Genomic DNA, 24,126 nt, shown 5'->3' with positions numbered 1-24,126 from the left:
CATAGGTAGGCATACTTCCATGCTATGATGTAGCAATATATATGCACAGGATTCATGAGGGGAAAAAAGTTCTTCATGTAATGCCCCAGTAGGACTATTGTACCATAAAACTGTTATTTATGTTCTGCCAGCATTGTACTCTGTCTGGTAAAGTAATTTGGATATAATTTCTTCTACTTGAAATTCTCTGTTAAAAGAAATGAGGCTGGCTCTGAGAGAAAAAAATAAATCCCAGAGGAACAGTTACAGTAAATAATACATGTTCCCAAACTCATGAGGCCTCCCAAAATCTGTATTTACTTGAAGGACTCCAGTGGCCTCGGTGCTGGGTAAATACTATGTGTACCAAACTATGTATGACATGCATACCAAAATGCAAATGTAACCAGGTAAACAGAATGCCTTTTTTAAATGCCTAAATATGGTAAGGAGAACATCTGAGAGAGAGAGAGAGAGAGGCTCTAGACATGTTTTATAACTTTCCATGTAAGAGGTTTTTTCAGAGATACAATTTTATTAAACAAAACCTAAGAATCTCACTGACAGAAAAAGTATGTTTAAAAGTAACAAACCACCAGAAAGCCAGGAAATCCAAAATTAAAGGATAAATCTGTCCTAAGTCTTCCCACTGCATGCCAAGTACAGCAAGCCCCATACACTTGCTGCCCTGAGAAAAATGACTTAAATAGGTATTTGGACTTCAGAAGTAATTCTGGTCTTGCACCACTGTGAATCGGGCATTAGCCCACTAAATCACAAGTTCTACCGGCCCACAAGGTTGGGTAAGGATCGGAGTCCTTAGGAGTGCCTTTTTCTTATTTTGGTTTCTGTGCTGTTAGATGTGTCACAATGGGTACCTCATTTGTGCATGCATGTGTACGCAGTTCTTTCAAAGAGTCCAATCAGACTTCAGCGTTTTCTTTTTGATGATAATACCACAGAATCATCAAGGCTGGAAGAGACCTTCAAGATCATTTAGTCCAACCAGCAACCACCATAATCACGCCTAAACCATATCCCTGAATGCCACATCCAGGTGCCTCTTGAATATGCCTGCTGGTTGGAGAAGTACATATTGGCATTGATGAATAAAATGGTTAAAATGCACTAATTTTGACTTCCATGCAGGTGTTTATACAGCACATGCTTTTAAGATAGTATATTTTTTCTGTTGAAACTAGGAATTCACTACACTGGTCTTGGAGACTTGTTTACACAGCTATATACGGTATGTGTGTGTCTACATCAGCTTCAGTTGATGAAGTCTTGTAAAATGTACAGGTGTGGATTGCTACATTCCTCTCTCGTGTTTTTCCTTCTTTTTTTTTTTTTTTCCTGCTTCCCCCCCAAAAAGTCACTTGATCAGGTATCAGACATAGTGAAAACCTGGCAAGACTACAGGAAAGTGGCTAGACTTGGAGTGTTTGTGTACTTAAAGAAAGAATCTTGCACATTTTCAACTTTCAGTCACAGATATTTTTTTATAAGAGCAATTGGAGGTCTGAGCCAGCCCTCAAAGCGGAAATCAAAAGCTCCCAGAGAAACATACCCGAGGAATGTGAATCTGATCCAACAACCATACGCAATGAACATACAGTACTGTCAGTCTTATAGGAAGTCTTTCCATATATGGACATCTGGACCCTGAGCTGTTTATCGTCACGATAGGCTTGTAGCTGGCTTCAGACATTTCTGGCTTGCCTCAGGTTTGGTACGCCAATTAGTTCCTTTCCCAAAATGCTCACTAGGATATTTCTTAAAAATTGTAATAAATATATCTCAAAATTCAGAGAGCTCTGGTTAAAGTTACGTTAGCAGGCTTTTGCTTAAAATACAGATTCCAAGAAAGACTTACTCTGCTAGCTCAGAAATAGACAGAGAATAAAAATAAAGAGATTTAGTCCAATTGTGAATGTGGTTGCCTGGTATTTCTCTTTCTTAGAAGTCGTCTGGTAGCTTATTCTTTGTAGGTATAGAAAGGGTTCTGAAGTAAACTGCTTGCTGGACTTTTACTCATCCTTTTCTGGAGAGATGAGTGAGCTCATGCATCAACAAAGGCAAAGCAAAAGCTGCATTCCCAAGATCTGTCAAGCAAGTTATCCATGTTGTGCAATTTGTATTGCTTTGTTAGACTGATACAAAGCCTTTCGCTTTGGAGCCGTGACAGTTCACGTCAGCTCATCTTACCAATGAGAGACATTAGCTCTTCTCCAAAGTAAACCAGAATAAGAATTCCAGGAGGGGCAGTAGATGGCATAGGGCCTATGGAAATGTTCACTGCCAAACTGGTGGACCCTAGTCCAAGTTCCTTGAGATACTAGTTCAGATTCTCTGCTAGTATTAGCTGGGCAGATCACTAAATGCATTGTTTGCCATCAAAATACTTGGATTTGAGAAGTCCAAGTCCATCAAAGCTGCTCAGCAGTATGAGCAATGCAAACCCAATACATGCAATTCCCATTAGCAAACCTGAGTTTTGTTTTTTTCTGTAATCATCATTAATTAAACTTAACGTTTTTTATGTTTTAACATGCAATATTTTGTTAATTCTAGAATCACTGAGAGTTGCTGCTTTAAGCTCTTGGCTTTATTTTTAAAAAAGAACTGGAGTTTTGGTGACTGTGTGTGGTCTTAAACCAGCAAAGTAATAACTGGAAATAGAATGGTCTAAATGAGTATTCGAAGCACATGCAAAACTATTTGTACAAAAGTGAGATTATAAGTACCCTGAAGCCAAATGTGATTTACTTACTGAGCCACAGATTTAGTTTGTCTGATTTTATTCTGAAAAATTTGCCATGGATCTCATAAGCACAGTAGGAGCAGCATTTGCTACACCTGTGAGGAGGCTGGCTATGTCCTGGGGTTTTGTGGGAAAGTGCAGAGTCCTTCCACAGCTCACAAAGGTGAATAAGGAGGGAAGAGACTTTCAGTTGTTTATTTCTCAGATTTGCTTGAGATTCTCAACCTCTTGCCATAGTAAGTCAACTAGTGTAGGACTACAGTGAGTCACTAACCACTCCTTTGACAATTGTTCCATAAATGGTTAACAATTCATAAAAAGTTAGTGTCACTGGCTGGAGAGGAAATGTGGCCAGGGACTAACTCAGAACATGCACCAGAAATCCTTTTGAGATTCTCAGAGGAACCACGTGAAAAACAGCTGGAGGAACACTTCCTCCCACTCTGTCATAGATTATGTGGGCAGGAGTGAATCAGATCTGCTAAGTCTAAGATGTTTTGTTTTCAGTCTTTTAACCTGCTTCTCTCAGGAGCTGTCAATGTAATTTTTGAAGTATCGTGGTTCTTTTTCTCCCCCAAGCTGAGAGACATCTATGTTTAATTAAGACTTCACCAGATTAGGGACTTCCCTTAACAAATGCAGTTTGCTCTGCTGTGAACTATGGGATCTCTTAATTTATACTTTAGCTGCTGTGGAGAAGTAGAGGCCTGTGGAGAATCCTGTGAGATGCAATTGTCAATGTTGTTCTGATAAGATAGGGTCAATACTTGTACATGTGGGGATGACAGAGTGTTTTCTTGGTGTACAAAAGGAGAGAGAGAACTGTCTGTAAAATTTGCCCCATTTGTGATGCAACCTGAGTTACTGACCTTGGTATAATGGTTTTCTGTTTACACAGTCCTTCCTGAGAAAGTGGAAGAGTTGGCTTATTGTATAGGTCTGTAATGCCTCTGGAGGACTTGATAAGCACACTGCATCATCTGACCTGCAAAGGAATGTAATGTCCTCAACGTATTAACATTGGGTTTTAGAGATTGTATGATTATTCAGGAAAATGGCGCCCTGTGGTTCAGCTGCCAGCTTGGCTGTTTTTTCCGCAAGTGGTGTGTGGTATGTGACTTGTGCGAATACATCTGTATGAGTGACGCAGGCAGGGAAACTAGGATGTAACCTACAACAACCAAGGTGGCTTCCTTATTGACCCACAGATGTGTGTGAAATTTAGCAACTACTGGGGCAGGTCTGAAAACCATCTTAAAATGCTAATCCCTATGGCGTTGGTGGGAAATTCCCTGTCAGACCATTTTTCACATGGAAACGAGAAAAACAGATACTTCAAGAAATGTGCATTGTTAGGGAAGTAGGAACATGTCTAAGATATTTTGATTTCCTGTGGGAACTAATTGAGGAAACCTAGTTGTTTTAAACGGCAATGGTCTCGGATCTAGAGTTTACAATGATGTTGCTGCAGATGTCTTAGTGATGAGTGGCTTTTAAGTCATAAGCATGATGTTGTAAAAGTGGTAGGACTCTCAGTAACAGCAAATATTTCTGAGCATATTACTCCATTTATAACCATTTTATTAAAGGGTTTTAAATAGAAATCAAGGTTAGGTTTTACTGTACCTCGGTGTTTGTTTTGATCATTTTGGACAATGGGGTCTTTATGAAGATTGAGCCTAAGAAGTTATTTGTGGTGCATTTCTTGTGAGGATGGATCCTGTGGAAAAGTCTAACCTTAATAGCATGGTAGATCTGTATGATTATTTAAGATTCAGCTATGACATGGGATGAAAAGACAGTTTAGCAATTGCCTTTTTTCATTGCCTAAGATTTGTAAGGTGTTTGAAAGTCTTAAAACTGTGCTAAGCAGTGTTCCTCTATGAGTTGCAAACTTTGTAATACAAAAATTTCAGGTGAGTTTTAGAAACATATATGAACTAGCAACATCTTTTTCCTTCTCCTTATGTCACTCACAAGATACAGAAAGTTGATTTTCAAATTCCCTGGAAGCAGCTTTTTTATCTCACCACCTTAAAGTTAGTGAGACCTCGCCTGGGCTTTCATATCTCTCTCTTTTTTTTTTTACTTGATAAATGGTTTGCAAAGAGTGACGGTACGGTGCATGACTTGGGAAGCATGCTTTCTATTTCTTTTTTGCCATCAAACTGCCACAGGGGGGAGTAGAAGTTTGGAAAGGACTGTGCTGCCTACGGAAGGAACCGAGGCAAGTGTTGTATTCCACCTGTACGCCCTGGCCAGTCCTTCGCGGGAGAAGAGCAGGAGCAGAAGAGTGGATGTGCTAGGAATGTAAGGATTGGTTGGAGAAAGGAGTTGGAGGGTTTTTGCAGCTGAGACAAGCTGAATGGTTCACTGCATCACTAAACCACGCTGTTTTTCTTATTCATTCCTACCAGCTTTTCTGTCCAGATGTAAGGGGAATGTGACTGAATTGTTTTCCTGCCTCAGGAGGGAAGATGACATGTGGGAGTTGTAAAGTACTTGCAAAATCCCTGTCGTTCTGACAAAAGGCTTTTCCCACGTTAAGGCTATTGACTAATGAAGAAAAAATGCAGAGGCAGAGGCAAAGCAGAGGACACAGCAAGGAAAGTTTTGCCAACTTGATAGAAAAGGGTTGTTCCTGTGAGACTGTTAGTATTGCTGAAATCCACTCTGTCTGCTTAATGCAGGAGTACCTGGACTCTCTGGGTCCTATGCAGCCAGGCTGGGGAAGGGGGATGCATTCCTCATGCCCTGGTCCTGGCTTTAGGGCTGCTCTCTCGTCCCGCGTGTGGCCACAGCTGCTCTTGCAATGCATAGTCTGTGGTAGCAACGTGGCTGTTAGCCACCATCCTGGCCTGATGGGGGGTTTGGTGCAATTTTGCAGAGGAGGGATATGGGCAGAGATGGGGATGTAAGAGTGAGAGTTGATGGAGTGGGTTGGAATTTTGGAGCAGTGCAGTATAAGAAGAAGGTGGAAAGGGGCTTATCCCTTCTGTTAGCTTTGCATCTGTGTGCCGAATTTGAGCATATACCCAGAGACAACCAGCCATGATGCTGAGTGGGAAAGGCTAAAAAGGGCTGAAGAGAGAGGTGCACATAATGTGTTTGTGTGGAAAGGGCTGCAGGGGAGGAGGGGGTGGACAGGAAGGAGTGAAGAAAATGGTGTGTGAGGAGAGTGCTGTAAATGAATGCCAAGGATGAGGTGGGCTTGGTAGCTTCCTTGCCTCTGCTTTCACAGCATTTTACCACCAAGAAACAGTGCTCAGGTCAGTTCAAATGAGTTCAACTCATTTACCAGGCAAAGAAAGATGTGTCTGCAGCAAAGTCTGGGTGCTCCTGTTCTCCGCAACTTCAGATGCCAGGCTCTGTTATCTCTTGCCCCACTGCACTCAGGGACAACCTGCATTGAGGGGCACAGTGCAGTGACTACGTTCCTTGCTTCCTGGGTCTGTGTTAGGGAGTTTTATCACTGGACAACCTAGTCAACAATTTTGGGGAAAGAACAAAATAATTTTCAGGAACTAGTTAATGATGAGGAAAGCAACCACGAGGAGTGAATCAGGCACATTTTCTTTTAGAAAATCCTCCAGATCTGAGTGCACGGATTTGTAATGAGATAGACTAAGTGAGGAAAAAGGAAGAATTAAAGGAGAAATGCATTTATGTTTCTGTAACCTATCATGAGTAATAACAATGTTGTGTATTGCTTGCTAAATGTGTTATTTTAGAATGCAGAGGGATATATGGCAAGCAGGTCTTTGCTTTTGGTTTTAATGATGAGAATAGGATGGGAAGGAAAACAATTCTTTGGGCAACTTTTTTTTTTTTTGTGCATTTTGTATGTCTGTGATTCTTGGACTTTTGAACTATGATCAAAAGGAGCCTGGGAGAAATCCACATTCTTTGTGTTTAGTGTATTGATGAATTCAATGGCTGCTTCACAGCCTTATGCCTAACTAAAACACACAAAAAAAGAGAATTAATGGTCCAGTTTCCAAATAAGACATAAGGAATTTGTTTATGCTTTTGGAAGGTAATGTGTCTAGGTTTGAGTGGAACTTATGTTAAGTATAATGAAATTCTCAAGGAATGCAAGGCTGGTTTTGCTCAAGATTAAACATCTAAGATAACAAGAATATATATATATATACATTTTTCAAACCTGTGCCTAAATCTCAGGTTTCTTGTTTTTAATTAGTGTGGTTGTTGCAAATTCAGGAAGTTAACCAGACATAAAAATGCAAACTGAAGAAGATAAAATTAAGTAAATTTAGAGCATCTTTTAATTTTTCCCTGTATTCCAATGATGCATAAATTGTAGAAGGGATTAAAGTCAGAAGCATACTGAAGGTTGTACCACAGTTTACTGCACTCATTCTTGCAGTCATAAAACTGTGGAGAACGCTGACCTCAGTCAGTGTCACGATGTCACATAAATCCAATTTAAAGATACCTACACTTCTGTCCCAATTTTCCTGAAGCACTTTCAGCTTGGTTTGTCAGAGCTTTTTTTTCCCCTAGAATATATGCTGAGGAAATTGGCAAAGAAGTATGAGTATGTAAAAGAAGAGAATGAAAAGGCTGGCACCTAACAATATAAAGGCCTAGACCCTGAGTAGAGTCAGCGTCAAGTACAGTGTCAAGATATTAATTCTGAATATGGGGTGTGTTTTGTAACATTCAAAAAATCGATATGTTTATGAAGACAAAACCAAGAGTAAAACAGCATATATAGTTTCCAGTTTCTACGGGTTTTCCATTTTCATCACTTTAAGGAAAAAAGAAAAAGTAAGTTTTAGGGAAATTACAGCAATCCTTTTTGAGTGTTTAAGACATGGCGCGTTTTTGACTGGATGCATTAGGTCTTCTGTTTCTACTCTTTATCACAATTTAGGATGAATGGGCAGCATAGTTACTGTACTGAATTGAATTATTCTTCTAGTCGAAAAGGTGTAGATGTGTATTTCTGGTGCTAGAGGTCACAGGTTTGTTCACGTGGAAATGTGATTTTGCATTATGTCCAGAGCTGATTCCTTGTACGCTTTTGACATTTTATGATATAATTGCAGCACAAAAACCCACACATGCTGTATTTCAAATCCAATTAGCTGATGAATGGATGAGGTGTCTAATATTTGTTTCTTGAAGGTCATCAGAGCAAATTTTGCCAAAGTTATGTTTTTACTCAAAATTCCTTCATTTTTCTTGCTTTTGTTTCAGGCCAACACAGAGCAGTGCATTCTCATCATTTAATCAGAAAAACAATAATAATATGAAACAGAAAAACCCCACTAAGGTAACAAGAAGTTCTGTCCAACAGATATTTACCAAGAAAGCAAAGCAGGAACATAGTTGCAGGACTTGGAGCGTATTTGATAATTCTAGACTAAGTGAACCAACATATTAGAGTTCTGAGGAGAACTAAGATAGGAATAACAGGGAAGGTGGAGAGAAAAAAACCTCCAAAGGTTAGGAGACTAGAGCACCCATAATTTGTGTGATATGGGCCCACAGAATCTATGCTGTGAGACTTCTGATGAAAATAGACCCAGGGTTTGGGATCCTCTTGCTTAATGACTGCCTTTGCTTGGAAGGAAGTTTTGAACTGGTGCGTAAGTGTAGGGGATGAGGTAATTGTTGGACATAATACAATACCCACCTGTAGTTAGCTTCAGATTGACCATGGGGCAGTGTTGACACTGTCATCATCAGAGCATGAGGGGTAAAACTTTCTTCCCCACCTGCCTATGCCCTCTGCATTTGTTGCGACTCACCCCAGAAGGGGAGGGTAACCCAGGTTCTTATTAATAAATCCCTTGGGTGGATTAGAGTGAGAAGACACTGAATAATTGGTGTTTGTAAACATATATATATATATATATATATGGTTTATTTTAGAACACTTGTTTCAAAGGTAAACAGGTGTGTTGCTGTTTTGGGTGTTGTCATCTATAGCAATACAGCAATACTGAAGCATCTATAGCAATAAAGCAACATTAGAGCATAGCAACATAACACTATTAAAGCACAGCAATATTAAAGCATAGCAATGCAGCACTATTACAGCATAAAGATAAGACTTAAGGAAATGCATAAGGGAGAGAAAGGGAAAGAAAGGATAAGGGTGGAAAGGTGTGTGTAGTCACTACCCATGGGATCCAGTGATGAAACCTGGTAGTCTCAGCTTCCATATCTGTTGGTTGAAATGGTAGTCTTGATCCACTGGGCCTGGGGGAAGCCTCTCCCGAAAACTCAAAGTTATGAGTTATTATACACTTCCAGCTCAGGTGGGAACACCTTGTACCTCACTGGGGTGGGGAATTTTGCAATGGATAGTGTCACAGGACATGCCACTGAGTCTCTGACATCTCCTAAAACAGCTGCAGCTGCCTAATGTGTGAGCATCAATCCTGGTCCATTATGGTCCCAGGCTTCAGGTATGCATCTGCACCCAGGACAGTTGGACAATGGCACCCACTTCTCAGATCTGAAAGTCCTTTGGCAGTATTCAGGGAGTGGTGGACTTTGCTGGTTGAGCAGCTGTTTCTTTTCAGCTTGCAAAGTCTTTTGGTGATCTTAGAATGTGTAAGTCATTAACTGTTTCAGTGTCTGACAGCAATCTTGCAAAGTATGCACTTAGTTTTGCATCATTTTTGCATCAAATCCCTGGTCATTTTGGAAGCTTTCTACTTTTCCTGACCATCATTTCCCCAGATTGAGTTTCAGTGCCTTTTCACCACCTTTTCTCATTTCACTTGTGTCTTAAGTGAGCTGCCTCCTTTCAAGCAGAGATGAAGCTGGCTGTTGCTCCTCACCACCGTCAGCCAGGGTTCCCATGAGCCTTCTTTTCTGTCTTCAGATCAATGCTCCCCTCTTCAATAGGTGACTCCTTGGTCTGCTTCTGAGGATGAGCTTCTAGTTAGGACTACCTTTGCTACCCTAGGTGAGAAATTTTTATGAAACAGTGTATAGGTGAATGTGGGAGGTTTTTTGGAAGGCCGTTGAGGGGTCTTACAGATTTGTTTAGCCTGTACCGTAGCTTGAAGGATGTGGTTAAAACATTTCTACTCTACAAGCTGGAAAGGTCACTGTGTTTCTTTAGAATATTTTTGGAGATGTTTCTCTGGTTTTTCAGATCTAAAAATAAACTGTGATCAACACACTTTATAATTATGACAGGATTTTTTTTTTCCCCAAGAGTATATAAGGCAGTTAGATATTTGTTTTCCACTTAGGGAACCAGTCAGATCTACAGACAGGCTATGTAAATCTTCTTCAGAACTCCAGGACTATTTTTTTGGTGTGTGTTCAAAGTTGGGAGCATCTGCCTGCCTATCTGTTCATCTGTCTTATACAGTTTATAGAGCATATAATTTTCTCAACTGAGAGAAGAAGACATTTGTAGTCTTTTCTCCTTGAATTTCTAGGGCAACTGGGGAGCTTTGATCTAAGTTTGTTGTCATTAGAAAGAAGAATCCTGTTAAATAGACCCTATGCATCGCTTGTGTTAATTTCCAGCAAAATGAAGCCGAGAAAAAACTTGTAATTCTTTTGTTCTTAAACATGTCAGTGTTTTGGTTGATTTTGGAAGGGAGAAATGTTGGGGGAGTTTATTTCAAATCCACTTTGTGTCAATGACCTACTGGTCTTGATTGGCCTGAAAAACACTTTTAAAATTTTCACTTTGAGTGACATTTTTTTTAATGTCTGTCACTGTAAGTAGGGCTGAAGAGATGTTTGGAAACCTGGTATTCTTCAAGGAGCAGAAAATCCATTTTCTGGCCCACATCAGGGAACACTTAAAAATATTTTATGATTTGTTTAGAGTCATCAAAGCCTATTGTGTAAAAGCAAATTTGTTAATGCAGTTTTACTGTTTTCTGTTGCTGTAGTTGTTCCTAAACCAAATCCCATTGTTGTGAGTGTCTGCAGTACAGAGCCTTGGGCTGGGTAGTTCAAAAGGTCAGTGTTGGGTACAGCCCACTGAGTTCAACAGGTAGGGACCGATCACTGATGACTTCTTTGGAGACCTTAATTTTGTATCTTCTGTGCTTTTACTTGAGTCCTGTTCTTGAGTGCACATTAAGGTAGGTAGCATAGGCTACAGCTTTGCTACCTGTAGAGGAACGGTAGTTGTTTGTCATGCTTTTTCATTGCTGGGATGGTAGGGGGCATTTCTGAGACAACGGCAGTAAGGATTGAGTCTAGTGAGAGCTTCTTTGGAGACCTAAAGGTTCTCTGAGGGCACTCACACACGAGGGCCTTACCTCCCCTCAGAGCTGCTTCAGGACTACTCTGTGTCTCTTGAGTTTCATTTAAGTGTTCTAACACTAAACAGGTCTCCAAAGTGGTAGTAGTTGGGTTTCTGCCATAACCCCTCAAGCATGTCGCGGAGGGGTGATGTGCCAGTGATGTTTTCAGATGACTCAGGTGTGGGCTGTGTTACCAGGGCCAGCAGGGCAAAGGGTTGCTGCAGGTCATTCCTTCAGGGGTCTTCTGCCTTTCGTAGGGCAGTAACGTTCAGCACTTGTCAGCATTACCAGCAGTCAGATTCTGCTTTGCAGAGTGTCATGGGCAAGAACTGAGGAGACAGACTTATCTACCTGGTCTGCCACATCTAGAGTACAACCGTTAGAAAAGTCACCCTTGCATTTAAAAAAAGCAACATGAGCCTCTCTTTCTGTGGGCTGATTTAAAACCCATCCTATTTTAAACACCATCTTTGACAGTCTTATCTAACACTGGCAGAAAAATAGAGGATGTTGCTTCTCATCAGGACAGAGCCTGCATTTAGCTTTCTTTCAAGTGGCGCAATAAAATATGGGAATAAACTTCAGCTTCCCATGTTTTAATTCTTTTTTAATCCCTGTTTTCATTTTCGAAACTATTTGGATACAAGAAGACATTTTTTGCTCTTTCCACTTCTGATTTGTTTGTTGGAGCACTGCCTGCTCACCCTATTCGGATGTCAAGAGACTCTCTATTTTTCCATTTCTGGAATAGTCATTCACGACTCAGTGGCTCTTGAGCAAACTCTCAGAATTTACAGTGTGTTTATTGGTCTCTCACCAACTGCAGTTTCTGTCTTGTAATATTTTGTTTCAAAGTTTCTCTCAGATACTGTTATATAGATTTTCTTCGCAAAATAATTCTGTTGTAAGCCTAGGAGTTTAAGTGACAATCTTCCTAAAGGATCTAGCTAATTAGCTGATTAAAATATAAGGGCTTTACATAATTTGTTGAAATAGTAGATTTAAGACATAATTGATGGGTTAATACATTTTTAATAGTAAACTAGTGTGGTAAGGATAACAGTTGTGTGCAGCATTGCAGAAAGCACAGTAAAACACAGCTTCTGTGTTGAAGAGACTATGCTCAGGTCCAGGTTTTGCCAATTGTGCTGCACGGATTAAGAGCAGGTTTGTATAAAAGAGCTTGCAAAATCTGGTAAAAGAGGGGAGAACCAATAAACCGGGAGGGATATTTCCTCAGAGTGCAGGTAAGGTGGTTTGACTTTAGAGGTGTTGCTGTGGAAAGGAAGAGTGAGAACGAAGAGGTGTGTGGCATAAACTGGAGCAGAAATAGCGAGAAAGGAAAATGCTGAGGGGGAAGTTCAAGCAGGAAAAGCATATGCAGGAATGACTGAAAGATTAGACTTTGGTGGGTTTTGCATCAGGACCTACTGCTGTTCTGCCCAACACCTAATTAGCCTGGTACAGGGAGACATTAATGGACTTCACAATTGACTTTTTTATTTTTACAGCTATGTAAGTTGAAGGATGGAAGGAAGCTGTAGAAGCGAGTAGAAAGCTGGAATGTGCTATATGTGCATGAGAGTGGCCAGGGCCACTGAACAGTGCAATGAGACAGGAGCAGTGGATGGGAACCAGTATACTCAATCCATTAAATGAAATATCTGCCAAGTCAGACCTGTCACATGACTGCATTTCTCATTTTACTTCCTTTCTTTCTTCCATTAAAGTGTACAGCTTTCAGGTAAGCACTTTTGGGAGACTGGCTCAAAAAGAAAACTGCATCTATGGTTTGGTTTGAGGGCTACTCTTTAAGCCTAATGAACTGGTTCATTAAATTAGGATAATAATTGTGCTTTAGAAATAGCCTAGTTTTAAGCCTGGGCATGAAGTAATTATTTTCTAGAAACCAAGACTGTTTGTGAATCTTTCTTTTCCTGCTGTGGTCCTTTCTGGGTTTTGTCCAGTATGTCCTTGGAAATGTGAGCTCCAGATACACCACGGGACAGCCTATGTTATGTGGTAGCTGCATGTTTCAGAAGAAAATGCTGGAGGACTTGGCTAAATGTGCATGCGGACTCCTGGGTGTTGATCAGTGCCAATTGCAAACATCCTGTTCGGATGCTGATCACTGAGTAGCACTGTAAAGCATCAAGCATAAATCTATCAAACAAGATAGATAGCTTTAACCACTAAAAATGATTCCACTTCCACTCTCATGGTCTTTCTAGATGAGAATTTTCTAAACAGCCAGATACAAATTTGTTTCCAGGGATCTCACAAACCAGATTTTGGTGCCAACTAGTTATTTCAGGCCTATTTAGACTACTGAAAGATGAATTTATAAGGAAGATGTTGACAGATCCTGGCCTCTTGTATCACTGGTGGGAGCCACAATAATAATGATTTCCCTTAATAGTCTTCCATCAAATTTTCAAAGCAGTAGTTTTTCCTTTGGTGCAAAAAAAAAAAAGTGGACAATTTTGTTTTCCTAAACTTGGATGACATCTGTGTTCTCACTATTTCTGTGGGAAAGCAGTACAACCTTTCCCAATTTTATTAAAAAACACCTTTTTAGCTAAAGTGTGTACCATCGCAAGCATTTTAATTCTGTCTCATGTATCTTGTTCTAGGAAGCTGGAGTCTGTGTATTTTATTTCTCCGGGACTTTCTTCCTTTGAGGAATATAGATGAGAACTGTGTTTTTCCTCTCAGAATGCCTTCAAATTGGTTGTCTTCCTAACCTAGACATTATAAGTGTTTCCAATAGTTAAATGACTGTCAGCGATAGTAATGTTTTACTGGCACTTGCGTTGCTCATTGACCCAAACCAAAATCGATGATAATTATAGTGAGCTCTGACATCTGGAAAAAGTTGTAGTGAGTCTCAGTTTCAGTTTAGTTCTTTACATCTTGGGAAAAGCCTCTTGCAGTTGATCTGGGTTGGAAATCTTGAAATCACCTTAGGATGTGCATGTGGAAAGAAGGATATAAGAGACAATGCAGAAGGATCACAGTGTTTCCATTGTTGTACTTTTTGGATTTTGCCCAGTAAGGAAGGCACCCATCTAATATCAACGTAAAGGCTTGTCAGTGCAAGGTAAAAATTGCATGTTAAAATGTGTATCTATGTTCTAAAGACAGTTTGTTTATAAAGCAGTCTTCAGTGCCTGACAGGAAGACTGAAGAAAGATTTGTGCTGGCTTATGGGATCCCACACAGAGCAATAAAGTGCTTTCCAGAGAAAGGACTAGGTTTTCTCTGAGCCATAGAAGGGTAAAACTTATACTCTTCTCAAAGTTTTACGTAAGAGTTTGTGAAAGGGATTGGCCTTGCCTACATGCCTCTCATCACAAATGAAAATAGGCAACCCATCTGAAGGACTGGTCTCACTTACACGGAAACTGTTTTACGTAAGAAGAGGAGGCTGGCCCAGCAAAGGTGTGGTTTTATTTACATCCATGCCCTTTCCTTATGATTGGAGTGTGTTTGGAAGGTGTGGTCTCATTTATATCCCGCCTCAACTGCCTTTGGCTTGCCTGAATTCAACCCTTTCCTGTGGCTGGAAAAGGAACTTCTACAAGCATAATAAAACGGCTGTGTGAAAAACATGACTCTCTTCTGCCTCTTTTTCTTCAGTGTATGTGTTCCTGCTGGTATGTACCTGAAAAGGGAAGGCCATGTTCCTGGGGAGAGAGTTTTGGGTCTGTGTAGGTATGTGTACGTATATGTTTGAAATAACAAGGTGAACATAACAGGTTTTGTGCTATCCTGGGTGTTGGAGGGTGCTAGAGCTGCTGAGGAAAGGTAAGAAAAAGAAGTTCTTCAAAGTAGCTCCCTTTTTTTTTTTTTTTAAGGTGCATGTACAGCTTCTCAAAGGTGCTGCTGACAATTCTGGAAGAAGGCCTATCTTTGGGGTGGGGGGTTGTATGTGTGTGTGTGACATTTCATGTAGTCACTTGCATCAAAGTGAAACCAGTGTAAACATGGTAGCAGCATCTTACATAATCTCTGAACCAGAATAGAAGGCTACAGCAAAGAATATGCAGGGCAATCAGGAAGTGGCTACACTACATGCAGTTGCCATTTAATATTCAGTCCCTTCCTCAACATGTATATGGTGTATATTCAACCCTAAGGGTCACTGTGCCTTGTTTCAGGAAGGAATTCAGTTGTTACTGGCCTCTGTCTGTATTAACTTACTGGGACTACTCTAGTCCTTTGCTATTTTTCTTCTTCCATCCATGGCTGATTAGGCACCATCTTGGTTAATTCTAGTCAGTAAGAAAGGCAGAAGAGATAGTTTGCCGATTTGCCTTTTCTCTTTTTTTCTAGAAAGGAAATTGAAGTATCATGAATCTACAATGCTGGGATTATTTATCCAGACGCATGTACATGAGCATCCGAGTTATTTTCACTGAGAACAGAGCTATGGTGTTGCTTTCATTGTAGGTGGAAAGTGAACAGACAGTCCCTTTGATGTGAAGCTCTGATGTGTGACTGTGTCCAGAAGCACCAGGTACTGAAGGAACCATGACCAATGCACTGAGTCTGGCTGCTTCTGCCACGGCTGGGATTGCTTTGCTGTGACATGCTGTTTCTCAGCACAAGAACAAGGCGCTTCCAAGAAGAGAGCCTTGTGCAGGTCATAGTGGTGTTCTCCAGTTGTTCCCATTGTTGCCTCTGCTGCCTCTGGTTATGCTCCTGTAACTCGTGGCAAAAATCTAGGCATGACAGCCTGAAGATACTAACATTTTCAAGTCATAACTCTTTCAGCTTTAGATACCTCTAAATATCTTTATAGACACCCGGCAAGAGCCATTTCTCCTTTGCCCGCAAAAACTTGGTGAAACTGGAAGTTTAGCTATCTGCCACACTCTGGTTTAGGAGACGAAAGGTAATAAAATATTTCCTCTCTTTTCTGTAACCAAGGCAAGCTGAGGTGCACAAAAATAATTGCATGCCAGTCCACCGCAAGAGGAAAAGTGCCTGGCATTGTGTCCCTGGATTGCAGACAGGTAGGAGAGCCAGAATGTTTGTCGTCAGGATCCCTTGCACGTACTCCGGAGCTGCAGCTGAACTTTTTAAGTTACAAATAGGTATTGCACCATCTGTAAAGACACATCCTCCAGATGATGTAAACTGAGCGATGCACACTGAGAACACCATTGTACATAGGCTTTTTTGCACCCAGGGCAATGACTGAACTAAACTGCCGTGGCAGAAGCTGTGTAAGCTAGCCTGGATTGTGTGCTATGCTATTCTGCTTCTCTGGAGCCAAACTAGGATGCTTAAATAAGGCTTTTGAATCTCTACACTGACTTTCATTCATGGCTTAGGCTGCACTAATAGACATATGCCTCATTTTTAAAATTGGCATAGGTTCTAAAACACAAGGGTGCTTTATAAAATTTTCTGGCTTCTTGATCTTCCTCTTCTCCTTGAACTTTCTTCCTCAGACTTAGTTTCCCTCCTTCATCCCCAGCACTGGCCTGAGCAAACACTCTGGTTACATCTCTGCGGGCAAGTGAAGGTGTTTGTCCTCAGTGGCAGCTCTCTGGTGAATGTCCAGTGGCTGTTCCCTGTGTCCTGACGGATGTGATAACCCTTTAGCTAGTGTACATACACCAAAATAGATTGTTTCTTCTGTCAGAGGAAAGATAGCAAGCTTGTAACTTAAGGAAAAGAGATCCATGGGAGATAAGAGTGTAAGAGACATTACTGAAGTTCTGTATTTGGAATCGGTTACGTATATGTGTGGTAACCCAAATGATGGGTGGACTGTACTTTCTCATTACCATAATTACATTTCCTTTCATAGCTAGGGTTGGGGATGCATCCAGACATTGCAGAACACATCAGTAGATTTAGTGTGGCTTACTCAGCCTCCATTTATCAGACTATGTCCCAATTATGTTACATTTAGGAAACAGAATAATTTTCTGGTTACAGCACATGGAATTTGTGGCATTCTAATCCTAGTCATCCTGCTGTATGACCTTGGAGAAGTTGTTTTACTTCTCTTTGATGGTAAAAAATTAACTCGCCCCATGGATGGATTTTAATACTGTGCCAAGTTTAAAAAAAATCTTCAGCTAAAGTTAGCCTTCTAAATCCCTATTTAGGGGCTAAATGGGGTCACTTGTTTCCACAATCCTGAGCACCCAGTAACTGTCTCCCACTGAGGCCAGCTAGAGATTTTGGGTGTACAGCAGTCTGAACATGAACTAAAAGAAGAGTGAAAGCAGCTGCTTGTGTGCATGCGAAGAGGAACTCACTGATGTGGTGTGGTGAGACAGGGACAGCAGTCTGTCTTTCCTGAGTGGTTGTCACAGTCACAGCAGTGGGGAAATGTAGATGGGATTAAGCTCACTAATTTTGCTGTCTAAAAGTGGAATGTCTGCCTTTGGCTTCAACATCTCTCTGATGGATCCCTTGGTTCAGTGGATCCAGAGCAACTCTCAGCTGGGACAGATGAGCATTCCCTGATATACCATCCTGCCCACCTATCTGGATGTGGGATGAGTTATCCTCCGGAGACATTCAGCTCTGTTTGTGAAGTAAAGACCTTCCTAAACACTTAGACAGCTTACTCAGGCTCTGGTGATTGTAAAGTCAGTGGGTGAGTTACGGTGCATTAGATAAGCCCAAGAATGTGCCAGAGTTGGTCTTAGCTGCATATCAGAGGCCTGAGGTGTTTGGTCATGAAAGTTATGAACAAGTGAAAGCAGGAGAAATAGTTGAGCCTTGCAAGGAAGAAGAAATATAAATTTGACTGTAGTAATTGAAAACCTTTTCTACATTGATGGCATGGTTTGTTTCCACTGGAGAGCTTTGTTCTGTGTTTGAGGAGGAAGATTAATTTTCCCACGGGAGAAATAAGCTTTGAATAAGTCAGCCAAAAGGGATTGTTCTTATGTGCACCGCACATCTATAGGAGAAACAGAAGACATTTACATGCTCCCTGAGGAGGACCCATGACAAGCAGACAATTAACCAATTCCCCCGAATCCCCAGATTTAAAGAACCACGTAATGGCTTAATTGAGTTGAGTTGCTGAGAGTGTGGCACTGCACTGAGATTCGTGCTGTGAAGTGTGCAATTCCCAGAGGCATCCATCAGGTTTTAGAGAATTGACTTTCCATGCTAATTGACCCAGATGTTCTTGATTTTACCTCACATTCTCCACTTCATTCAATTACTGTTAAAGAGAAGGGAACGAGAATAAAGGGGACTCCATTTGTCTCATTTATTATATTAAAAGGGTGTTTTCCTAAAGAAACATTTTGTAGTGCTGAACAAATTGTTCAACTTGAATTGGAGCAGCATTTATTTCACTTTTTTTTTTTTCCCCCTGAATGACCAAGCATGTATTTTGTAGAAAGTAGAGAATATTAGATTAGCCACTCTGCTTGGCAAGGGAAGAGCAGGCATCACCACCAGAAGAATGAGGGCAGTACAGATGGATGGATGGTGTCTGACCTGTCTGACTAGGCAGGGCTGAGCAGCACAGCATGAGGGCTCAGGGCTCTTGGCTCTCATGCCTTATCTGGTCCACCTGAATAATCAAAAAATGAAGAAGGAAAATTATGGGTTAAGTACTTTTATCTTCTAGAAGGCAAGGAGCCAAGTTTGAGAAATGGGCTTTGCAATGTGAATCAGCAGCTGAACTCTTCCTTGTACCAGGCTAGTGGGCACCTCATCTTGGCAAGCTATGGTTGTCTTTTATATGTGTGTGTAAACAACCCTGGAGCACAATTAGTCCAAGACTGGTGTTCCCAGTGCATTCTGCCTGTGTGCAGAACATGGGTTTTGTTTCTTCTCAGTTCACAAAGCTTAATTAATTTACAAATCTAGTATCTCTGTGTGGTAGGGAATGAGTCCACCTATGTAGCTACATTCCTGAATACCACTGGAGGCTTTTTTCTGTAAGGATGCTGCTCTCTACCTGGTTAATGATTTCAAGTTTACCTCAAATATCACCAGCAAGAGACATGTCGAGGAGCTTCTGTACATTCATATTGAAACAGGCTGTGTATCATTGAAACTGGTGGAGTTCATCTGAGTTTACACAGTTATTAGGGGAGCAGAATTTATCCCAATGCTTGTGATAAACCATATTTTGTATCAGCCAGTCAAGTTATGGAACTCTGCTGTGAAGTGAAGGAGTTAAAAGAGTTTACTTTGCTAAGAGTTGTATGCCATATATGGTCAGTTGAGGCTTTTTTTGCAGCTGTTTTCTTTTTTTTTTCCTTAGGAAGGCTCGCCTCCAAATTGCTGAATCATATTGCAACCATAGACCTGGTGATTTTTCAGAATTTGAGTCATACTTGAGCTCTCTGGATATCAAGCTGTGAAGCCACACGTGGGCTCAACAGTTTGGCAACCCCTAGGTACAGCTATGGCAATATTATATTCAGAGTCCAGATGTTGGGTGGTTTCAGCCACAGCATACAGCATGTTAGAAGAGAGAAACAATATGACTCAAAATTGCTGTTTACTCAATTTAAATACCATGGTTTTTACTGTTCTCAATGATCAGCCTGGATATTAAGAACCAGACTGCTTTAGATCTGTATCCTGTCTCAGAAGAAAGTCTCATGTAACAACCCCACATGAAATGAGAAATCTTTTTAGCATGTTTTGCTCTTGCATTCTTCCTTACCAAGGTCTTCTGTGAGAAACTATCCAGTTAGGCCCATTTCTGAAGCCAGTTATAGATATATCAGGATTATCCAAAAGCAGCAAGATCCTGTGAAACCAGAAATTAAAAAGTCAGGGTAGTACCTGCGATTTGTAAATGTAATATGATCATGTTTTGACTTAATGTTCTGCTTTTCCCTTACAAGCTGCAGTGATTAATTCCTTAGCAATAATTAGGTAAGACAGAGGCAGTCTCTATTAAAGCAGGTTTCTCCTTCAAAGCTTCTGCAGACTTAGTAAGTTGAGCTCCTTCTTGCATACAATTCATTTTAAATAAAGTTCTGTACTTAAAGGAAGTGTTTGGAACTTACTGAAGTTTTGTGCACGTGATAAAAGAGACTGAGGAGGGTCTCAGCAACTTGATTCCTATATCAGTATTTTTTACAAGTAGAGAATTCAGCCTGTGAAAAGAGTTACTGTTGTTTTGTATAGCATTTAAAACAAAGACCTTTCTTTTTTCAGTGAACACTAAATCTGAAAAGGAGCAAACAATGAATCACCTAGTCCAAATTACTTTCTTATGTCTGCAAAAAACACATTGACAAAACTTTGAGGGTTTTGTTTTGGGTTTTTTTGGGTTTTTTTTGAGAATGTGGAACATATAGTAGCAAATTGTTTATTAGTTTGATCTAATTTATCTCAAATTAGAGACCTAAATTTGAGACTTAGACAGCAATGATAATAGGCAACATGTTTAAAAAATACTTAAAAAATGAAAGAATGTTCCTGTGTAAATGTGACTGGTGAAGTTTCATCCTTCAGGCAGAAATGATGATTCCCCTGAGCCTGTTGTGCTGCAACTGAACCCTGAAGGTAATATGCCTGGTAATATACCAGGGTATTTTTCTGGCTGAAGCATTAAAGTGAGCATTTTTGTGGGAAGACATAGTACTAGACCTGAGTAGGACTTGTGCTGGAGCAGGAGACACCACATAGGTGAGCAGGAGGCAGCTTTTGTGTGCCAGTCTCAGTGCTGAGCAGACAGACAGGAGGCTAAAAGGGGAATATTATACTGAAAGAAAGAAGGGATTTAGGGACATGAAGAAGGGGTATTGGAAATAAAAGGGCTTTTTGGGTCTGTGACATGGAAAAGAGGATAGTTTAGTTGTTTTCATGTGGAAGAAGAGTCTTGGAGAGCAAATGAGGAGAATGGCATTAAAGTATCAAGGAACCAAGACAACTTTTTGTTTGCTTTGATTTGTATTTCTGCAGCTGAGGTAAAACTGAGTTCCTCAGAGGAGAACATTAATGGAGCAAAGCAGCACAGGTCCTTCAAACAGAACAAAAAGGCTAGAAGGAGAAAAGACCCAGGCAAATAATATCTTTAGAGAGTTCAGTAACAGCAAAGTGAACTGGCCAGGGAACCTGGACATTTTACAACACATTTTTTTTTTCCCAAAGGAATAGATATGTATAGTATTTATCTAAATAGAAGGTAGTAAGTTTTTGCACTGTTCCATGTGTTCTCCATTTTTCCACTACAGTCAGCTGCCTGAAAGCTCATTTGTTGAGAAAAACAGAAAGTGTTTGAATAGATCTTTCCATGAATACTTTATTGTAAGAGATGAGATCTAAAGGAGGAATTAAGGAAATTTATAGCAGTTAAGGCCTTGCCTCACAGATTCATGAAGATTCTTCAGTCTTCAAATGGGAGAAAGCAGGCTCAGATAAGATGGTTAAGTTCAAGTCAGAAAACATCACCCTCAATGGATCTAACTGCCAAAGCTATTAAAGCAGCTTTTGTGATATGTGTTAATTATTTTTTATGTCTTATCCAGGAGCTCAGAAAAGAATGAATGAGTGGAATCCCTGATGATGTGCTCAGCAGTGGCGTTGTACATTATTGTTTATGACAGCAGAAGGTCAGGTGAGAAATTAATTGGTATGTTGACAGTTTATTTTAGTTCTGGGACAAATATTTTGCTGTTGCACAGTCAAAAATAATATTTCGAGGACGAAGTTGCAGAAAAATGTATATGATATTTCTGTGCATATGAAGTATATTCCACAAGTTTTATTAAAAAATTTGAAAAGAAACTAGAGGAAGATTTTAAAAACATAGTGTTTTGTTTCTTAGGAGCCAGAACCGCTGTAATGGAAGCAGATGTTTACATGGCATACAGGATTTATCACTTAAGATGTCCAAACAGCAATGTAGCAGAAGGCTTGCTGTGTTCCTGGAATTATTAGATGCACATGAAATGCTTAAATTAGTCGAAGACTTAGTCATACTTAGAGCAAAGAAATCTGTGTGCTACTTCATCTCTGCTTAGATTCTGAGCTATTAAGTGTCTTAGATACTGTTAATCCTATTCTGCATTTTATTTTTAACAACATAATGTAGGGTGAACAACCTCAACTCTCTCAGCCTCTCTGATCATCTTTATGGCCCTCCTCTGGACTCACTCCAAGAGATCCACATTCTTCTTAAACTGAGGACCCCAGAGCTGGATGCAGTACTCTAGGTAGGGTCTCATCAGAGTAGAGTAGAGGGGAAGTATCACTTCTCTTGACCTGCTGGTCATGCTTCTTTTAATACAGCTCAGATTGTGGTTGGCCTTCAGGGCTGTGAGCGCACATTGCTGGCTCATGTCCAGTTTTTCATCCACCAGAACCCCCAAGTCCTTCTCCCCAGGACTCCTCTCAAACCATTCTCTGCCCAGTCTGTATTTGTGCTTGGGATTGTTCTGACCTTCCTGCAGGACGTTACACTCGGCCTTTGCATGAATGCACCTCTCAAGCTGGTCCAGGTCCCTCTGGATGGCATCCCTTCCCTCCAGCATGGTGACTGCACCACACAGCTTGGTGTTGTTGGCAAACTCGCTGAAGGTGCACTTGATCTCACTGCCCATGTTGCTGACAGAGATGTCAAACAGTGCTGGCCCGGTACTGACCCTGAGGAACACCAGTCATCACTGATCTCCACTGGGATATTGAGCCATTGACTACAACTCCCATAGTGTGACCATCCAGCCAATTCTTTATCCACTGAGTGGTTCATCTGCCAAATTCATATCTCTAGTTTAGAGACAAGGATGCTGTGTGGGACAGTGTCAAAGGTTTAAGTAGATGGTGTCAGTTGCTCTTCCCTAAGAAATAGTTTTTGAAATGGGATAGTGGTTTTCTCACTGCTAAGATATTGTACAGAAAAATTATTCACTTATTTACTCCAGGATAGTTGGGATCATACTAATTTCTTGGTTTCGTTTGTGTTTTATAAGAAGAAAATCCAAAGTAATCTGTTTGAGTTGCTTTCTGAGAGCTCCAGTTTCACTCACTTCTCCCTTCCATTACCAGAACAATAAGAAGTACCTTTTTTTTCTTAATTGTCCCAACCCCTCACAGTCACACAGTGAGATCTTACTAAGCCCTGTGGTTTTATTTTCCTTGATTCTTCAACTCACTTGAGGGTTTTCAGTAACAGCTCCACATATTTCTTCAAGATTGGGGTATAGATTAGGAAATCCAGGAGTGACAGATTTGGATCCAGTAAGATCAGAGTCACTATAGGACGCTATGGGAAAATGATTGCTAGGAAGGTAAGGAGAGGACCAAGAAAGGTTAAAGAAGTTGTGAGAGACAGGAAATAACTTTTCTAATCCACTGACAATGATGAGTGTATTCTCTCAATCTGTGTTACTTTACCCATATAGCCAGAAAATGAGCTTTACAGATCAGTTTCTAGGAGCATGGGATTTCTTTCAAAGAACATTATTATCTGGGAAATAGATTCTCTTTTTAGAAGTTCTGGCTGTACTTAACCTAAAGAACTTGTCTGGCAAGCACGTGATTTTCTTTTACATCGGTATTGCAAGAATTAGTTCAACCCCCTTTTTTTTGGTACTAATTCTGTTTCTGTAGGCCCTGCAGGAAAATAGTTGTTGACTAGTTCCCAGTATATTAATGGCAAAATAACCTTTTCAAGAAATGGAAATCAAGAGCCTTCTCATTGCTCCTTGGTAGAATACTTGTTTTAAAGAAAAAGATATAACTTAAAAGGAAAATGAAGTGTGTGATTGTAAGTAAATAATGAAATCACAGGTAAAACTGTAGATGCTATAGCTCTTTGCTTAGTCTCTTCATCTCTTTGCACAAGCAGTGGTTTTGTCTATATTGTGACTACTCAGTGGAAAACAGTAGGAACTGTATTCTCTATCCTAGTTTAATGTCAGCTGGCAATCACCTTCAGGACAGCATTCACAAATTACTCTGTGTGCTTGAGAGGAGCAGTTCTTTTTTCCATACAAAATATGTACACTGTATGTTGTACTGCATGGATCACCTGAAAGTTGTTTCTCCAGATGGTATCTGTGAAAGTTCTGAATCATAAGTACAAATGGATCAAGCAATAGCACAAAGAAGGGAAGTAGCATAAAATCTATTTCTATTCTGTATCCTCATTGTGCATGTGTAGTGTGCAGGGAG

At 40.4% G+C, this 24,126-nt stretch overlaps 1 long non-coding RNA gene across 1 annotated transcript; it reads left to right on the top strand.

Moving 5' to 3' along the window:
• The first annotated feature begins 14,286 nt into the window (after positions 1–14,286).
• On the top strand, positions 14,287–20,515 carry LOC126640524 (uncharacterized). The gene is made up of 3 exons (XR_007629083.1): positions 14,287–14,712; positions 15,451–15,517; positions 20,464–20,515. It is a non-coding gene; the product is annotated as an uncharacterized LOC126640524 (long non-coding RNA).
• The last annotated feature ends 3,611 nt before the right edge of the window (positions 20,516–24,126 follow it).

The sequence above is a fragment of the Myiozetetes cayanensis genome, unplaced genomic scaffold, assembly GCF_022539395.1.
Source record: "Myiozetetes cayanensis isolate MyiCay16 unplaced genomic scaffold, myiCay2020 scf2-11, whole genome shotgun sequence".
Lineage (NCBI taxonomy): Eukaryota > Metazoa > Chordata > Aves > Passeriformes > Tyrannidae > Myiozetetes > Myiozetetes cayanensis.
The sequence above is the reverse complement of the archived record's forward strand: the minus strand, read 5'-3'. Positions and strand labels throughout refer to the sequence as shown.